This window comes from Augochlora pura, chromosome 3 (assembly GCF_028453695.1).
Source record: "Augochlora pura isolate Apur16 chromosome 3, APUR_v2.2.1, whole genome shotgun sequence".
In the NCBI taxonomy this organism is placed as follows: domain Eukaryota; kingdom Metazoa; phylum Arthropoda; class Insecta; order Hymenoptera; family Halictidae; genus Augochlora; species Augochlora pura.
The window spans coordinates 7,648,095-7,654,507 of NC_135774.1; positions in this window are offsets into that span (position 1 = coordinate 7,648,095).

Here is a 6,413-nt window from a genome sequence, read left to right on the forward strand (position 1 = left end):
TAAACTGCAGATTTTATGCATTTATGTTAAAAATAGAGGCTGAAATATAAAATTCTGACGACATAAGAAAGATTCATCAATACCGTCATTCTATTTTCATCTTATGAAAATATAAAAAGCAACTTATTTTTATTTAATTTCTGTTTTTCTACGTTCGTCTTTGATAATTTTTATGTTGCATAAAGATCCGCAGTCTGTTAATATAAAAGAACTTAAATAAATTAATATAAAAGAACTTATAAACTAATAGGTTATATGCAATAATTATTTAAGACGAAGCAACTAAAGAACGAGAAGACCGGAATGTTCATAACAGTCAGATTCACATGTACTTGAACTAAACAAAAAATGTGAACATAAAGTTAATTTCCTCGCGTTTTCTTGACCCACGATCGCTGGTTAAAAATTTGATGAATCTATGGTAGAACATTTGGACACGTAAATGTTGGCCTACGACGGCCAAGAAAATAGGTGTTTCGTTCCCGTGCGCGGCGGGAGAGGAGGCGTATCGTCATCAGCTTGAGAACGAGTCCCTCTGGACCAGACGAACAATTACGCCGGTTATTCTAGGCAAGTGGAGCGAAATTCTTCGATCCATGAACTAGAACCAGCCCGGTTCTTCCGAGACACTCGATTGAATCGATTCGCCGGTGTAAAACCGGCTGGGCGTCGGCGGCTGCTGGCCAGCACAGAAAGAGACGGAAAGAAAGAAAAAGAAAAAGAAACGGCCGGCCGAGGTGGGACGAGGATGGACTGGTCAGCGGCGGAACGGAGACGGTGAACACGCGAGAGGGGAAGGAGAGAAAGATCGAGGCTCGATCTCTCTGAGTGCCTCTGGCCGCTGGCCTCTCCCCTTCCCGCCCACCAACAACCGATCTCCTTCTTCAGTGCCGGCGCCGCACGAGTTTCCTACAGGTGGACTTACAACCTGCCCCACGATTTTTTACCTTCCGTCTCCCTCGTCCCGAAGCTCGCGTTTCGAGCGTGACGCGAACCGAGAGATCCTCTGGACGCCGCTTTCCAATAAATAATACCCTCCGCGGCGCCCGCTGCCTTCGCAATTCAGCTATCGAGACTACCCTAAGTCCGCCAGCCAACGAAACGACGACCGCCTCGGACGCGGATCACCTTCTCAATGGGCTGGACCAGCTGGCCGAACGTTTCAATGAAGATTTCTTCGCGGAAAAATTCTGTTGCCGAACCGTGCCAAGCGAACCGCTCCTGCAACGAAGTTCTCGAAACGAGAGGCAGAACTTGATAGAACAGCGCCGGGAGAAAATGTTCGTCGAGATCTGTGTTTGTAAACCAGAAGGGCACCGAACCTTGGTATTACGCACCTGTTCCTCATACCACGTCCCTACCTAAACCTCCTGCGTTCAACCTGCGCGGCATCGCATCGTAGGTACTGGTAGATAGAATACCCGTGGATCTCCCTCCCTTGTTCCTGGTCTCCTTTGCTCTACGTCTTTGTTAGCGATGGGTTCGATTTCGGTGAAACCCGAACCACTCGCATGCTAGCCGCCACAAATTTCGGCGAACTTTTCATTCGCCGATGTCGCACTGTTCGTACCCGTTTCCTGGCCGGTTTCAGCTCCGTTTATTGCCCCGGATTGGATGAAACGGTGCAAAACTGATCTCGGTTACACGAGTGAATTATTATCGATAACGTTCTGTCTTCGTTATGTAAGCAGTGTATTATTAACGGCGAATCGTTTCGCCTTCCTCATCGACGTTCAAATTTCAGATACCTTTAATTCCTTCTTGAGCAACTGTTATCTTCGATATTCTTGGCAGTTATCTAACACCATCGTATCGCGTTACTCGGGCCTTACATCGCCGATTCTAAGTCGTAAATGTTAATCTAACGTTTATACATATATCAGCGCTTCTTGGTATTTATTGGGCTATCTGTAACAATGGGGAACGGAAGTCTGTTTGTTCCGAAACATTCTACTCTCCGGCGTACGTTCGAGCTAGAATCGTCTATGTCTCTATTACGTTCAGATTCTATGTGATAATTCTAAAGGGATCTATAAACAAATGCTACCGTGTGGACCTTCGGATTATAGACATTCGTGTGGTAGGAACATAGCGGTTGGAAATTGTAACAAAATTCCTACGAACACCTCTTGTCGACGTCTTTCAACTTTCAAAATCGACGTCTAAACACACTATTACTACATTTCGATATTTAATGTTTTTAATTGTAGAACGATCAGTTTGTAATTCCTATTTGCAGCATAGGTAAAATATATGCTATCAATTATGTATCATTGTAGATGCAATAACTAAATAGACCTAGCCGGAGGAGATGGTCTCTCTTTAGCTTTCGTTGCAGTCTAAGTTGACTTATTTCCGTATAGACGATATATCGTACACAATGTATGCACACAGTGTACATGTACGTAATGTGAAGATTTAAAACCGCTTAAACAAAAATTTTTCAGTATGAAGTACAATGTAAAGTAATACAACCAATTTTTCTATAGATAAAGTTGTTCAAGTGATAATATATCTACATTGTATACGTGTCATGATAACAATGATAACAGTAATAGTTATGCAGTAACATATATTATAACTTTAAAAATTTTCATTACATAAAAGAATATTTCCGATAATGATTGCATATGTTGCAGAGGATCATATATCTCTTTAATCAGTTTCACGTTATTTTACTTTTTGATCAATACACAAAAGAAAAAAAAAGTCATCTTGAAATGTTTAAATGGAATAGTTTATATTTCTTTCCGAATTCGGGTTATTTATTCGGCACAACGCGCCGATTATGGGTAATAGTCAGGAAATATCATTTCAAGCGATATTAATGAGTTCACGAAGCAGAAAATTCTTCAATAATATTAAACGGAAATATATATTTATTATATGATAGACCCAAAATGGCAGAAATTACTTATTACTTAATTTTCGCCTAAATTTGAATAAGAAATAACATATTATTTGCAAATAAAAATAATAAACAAATTATTTATGGAATTAGGTGAAGATTTGTCCATTGTTTCTTAGAACAAAAACATTTTTGATCCGATGAGGTGTAAAAAAATCTCTCTTCCTAAGATAACTGGAAAAGCAACATTTAATCTAAGCGGTAAGTATAAAAATGTGTTCCGTCTAAGATCCAACGGCCAAGATATCATCCCATCTGTAACAGATATTGGTGTGATGCATAAAACCTGTCACCTATGTTCTCAACATAATTTCACCTTGAAAGTAAACTTTTGTTACGTCTAATCTAATCTTCCTTCTCCAAACATATATTCAATTTTTCAATTTACTTGTAAGTTTCTTTCGCTTCGAGTCAAAATTTATGTCGTGTCAAAATGAAAAAAAAATAAATTCATTCAATCTGTGGTGAAATCTTTGGTTAGATGAACGGATGAAAGTATAAGAATATTTGACCGGCTTCAATGTATACACTTTTGAAATAAAATATTAATTCAGTCATTTTTTTATGTGAATTTTTAGATTTTCAATAACATCAAAATAAAAAATAGAAAGTTCATGTGATTTTCAAAGTGTTAAAGTTAAAATGACGACCAGTGATACCTTTTTGCAAAAAGTTAACCACTGTTTGTAATTGCATTTCTATAAAAATCGGGGATCTTATATTTTCGAAATTATCGAAATTAATCAAACTTAATATACAATAAGATATGATAAGATAAGAGTTAAATAACTTATTCTTAAACTGTGGATTTTGTGTATTTATGATAAAATTCAATTGAAAATTGTTGCAATCGCAAATAGTATAAATATTAAAGGAATTTAAAAATGCCAGTGTATTATTTTCAATTTATTAACACATATTCGTCCACGTGATAAGAATTCGTCATTTCGCAAACAATCACCAATAGTCAAATGACGAAAATTCGTCATTTGTATATTACAAAAAACAATTGATTCTTGTCCTTTTAAGTTTAAATGAGTTAAATTCTAATTTTTACCAAACAAAGATAATGTTGACCAAAGATGGTATAATTATAATCATCACTGAAAAATATATGTTTTTGAACAAATTACGTTGTTTTTATATAGCCCATATTATTTCTACAGATAGTGTCAAAAAATGCCGACATTTTGTGAATGGTGGTACAAAAATTACTGGACGAATGTATGTTAAACAATTAGGAAAAGAATGAACCTGTTATTTGGTTTCTATGTCTTGCAATTTATGTAGACAATTTTTATTTTACATAGAATTTCGCAGTCTATTTATCCTGTATATTGTAATAATGGTATGTTGGTCAATCTTTTGTTTTTGTGAGTTCGTCGCATGTAAGTGAACACCACTCTACTCGGCTGTGGCGCTGACAGTGAGTTCGATAGCGGTTTATTAACCATTGTGTTTGGAGCATTGTGTTCATGTCAGTCGAGTCCACGTGTGTTGTGTGATATCTAGTGATTCTATGTACGTTCATGAAATACATTACAACTAATGACGAATTGCTTCAAAAACAGTACAAAGGATTAAATACTGCGCAATTTTTGCATTTATAAGATAATAGAATTGATTTGAGAATTTTTATTTCGGGTTATCTCTCTGAGAATCAATGTCCACATAGCGACGACGTCAGAACTGTACTTTTTATTCTGGAAGTTGCCAGTATCGTAATTCGATGACGTACATAACATTTTATAACTGGCCAAAGTCCATTTTGTTTAAAATCCAGATATTTAAAGATTTTGCATATTAATATACCTAAAAATATTAATACGTGGTAAACATGGAACTACAATGATTTCCTTTTTCTAAGAATTGTTGTGTTCTAGAGGTTTGGCTGAAATAAAATTACATATAACATAAAAATGTAAATATTAAAATATCTCTCTTGATGTTTTTAGGAAACGCGCTTAGGATACTTTCAAAATAAACGGCTGTATTATTCATTTCACACGGTTTGCGAGTTCGACTTGAGAACGAGTCCAGTGATCTTCAGTATATTGTGTCACACAACGTGGCTGTTAAAATTTTTTCGAAAATTATTTAACTTATTGTAAGTACACCATGTTCGTTTAATTTCATTCATATATTGTGCAAGTATAAAACTGTTATTCGTAACCACTTAGCTATTTTTCACGAGTTCACCCACCATAACACAAAATGTCAAAAACTTTATTACACTTTCCTTATTAAATTCGGAATGGACAACACCACGATAATCGAAAAAATACAATTAACTGTTCGCTGTTTCTGCTCGTCGTAACGCAAAATGCAGCAAATTCGTAGCGACAACCAGCACATTCGGCAAAAACCGCTAACTGGTTGAAAACGAGCGGAAACTAAAAAACTGCGTCGACGTTGCTAAAAAATCAAGATCTTGCTAACTATCTTCCTCGTTTATCGTGGTTATCCATTTCGGGTTCCTTCCAGACGGACAAACACTCGATAAAAAAATATTGTTTCAGCGTTGCGAGGTATTCGTGTGAAAATATTCGTCGGAAGCGGCCACGTTTGTGCAAAGATAACTCTCGGATTTTAAATCGATGCTGCACCGCATTTAAGAGATACGAACCCGCGCAACTTTTTCCTACTTCACGAACTCGAATTACCGATTCAGGAAGAGGCCTTTTGTGTCGATCGAAGTCGTAACAGCGAATTCGCGGAAGAAGTCGAAGGCAACACCTTGGTCAATGGTTTGAAAACTGTTTCAGAGCCTAGAGAGGCATTGTCATGTGAAAACGAAACGCGAGAAGGTCCATTTTTATGAGTAAACAACCAGTTTGTGTTTAACACTATTTTTACCGCGATTTTGTGTATACCTATTTCGACCAAAGGCGTCTTTTAATACCTTCACGATTACATATACATTCATGCGTATTTAATAGAGATTATTTAATCAGGTTGTAAATTCTATCTTAAGTCACTAGTCTACAAAATAGAAATGTACATAAATGTAATCGAACATGTTTTATCAGTAGCAATAATAATAGAAAAATATTATAATTATAGTAATATTAATAACTTAATAATAATAATAAGAATAGCACCGTAAAAAAATTCTTTCCTTATCCAATACTATGGTTTTTATATTTCACTGGTTGATTTAATAAGCAATTGCTATACATATCCTTTTTATATTGCAAGCAGACTCCCATTGCTCTATTATCTGGACAATACTTTATTTGGCACTTTTTCTGTCTACTTGGAAAGGATGTGGTTTTACCTGAGACCGGTGAACGTTGAAAACAAGGGAATATCAGAGTTATGCAACGATTCTTGTATTCTCCGTTACAACTAAAATAGGGATTCTCTAATGTGATTATGATCAACATTATACCGCAAAATGGCGTTGATATTTATATGTAAAATCATTTAAAATTAAATACTATTATAAATTCCTTAAGTCGTCGGAAGACACCTCATGGTAGAAATAGTTATATCATATGCACAT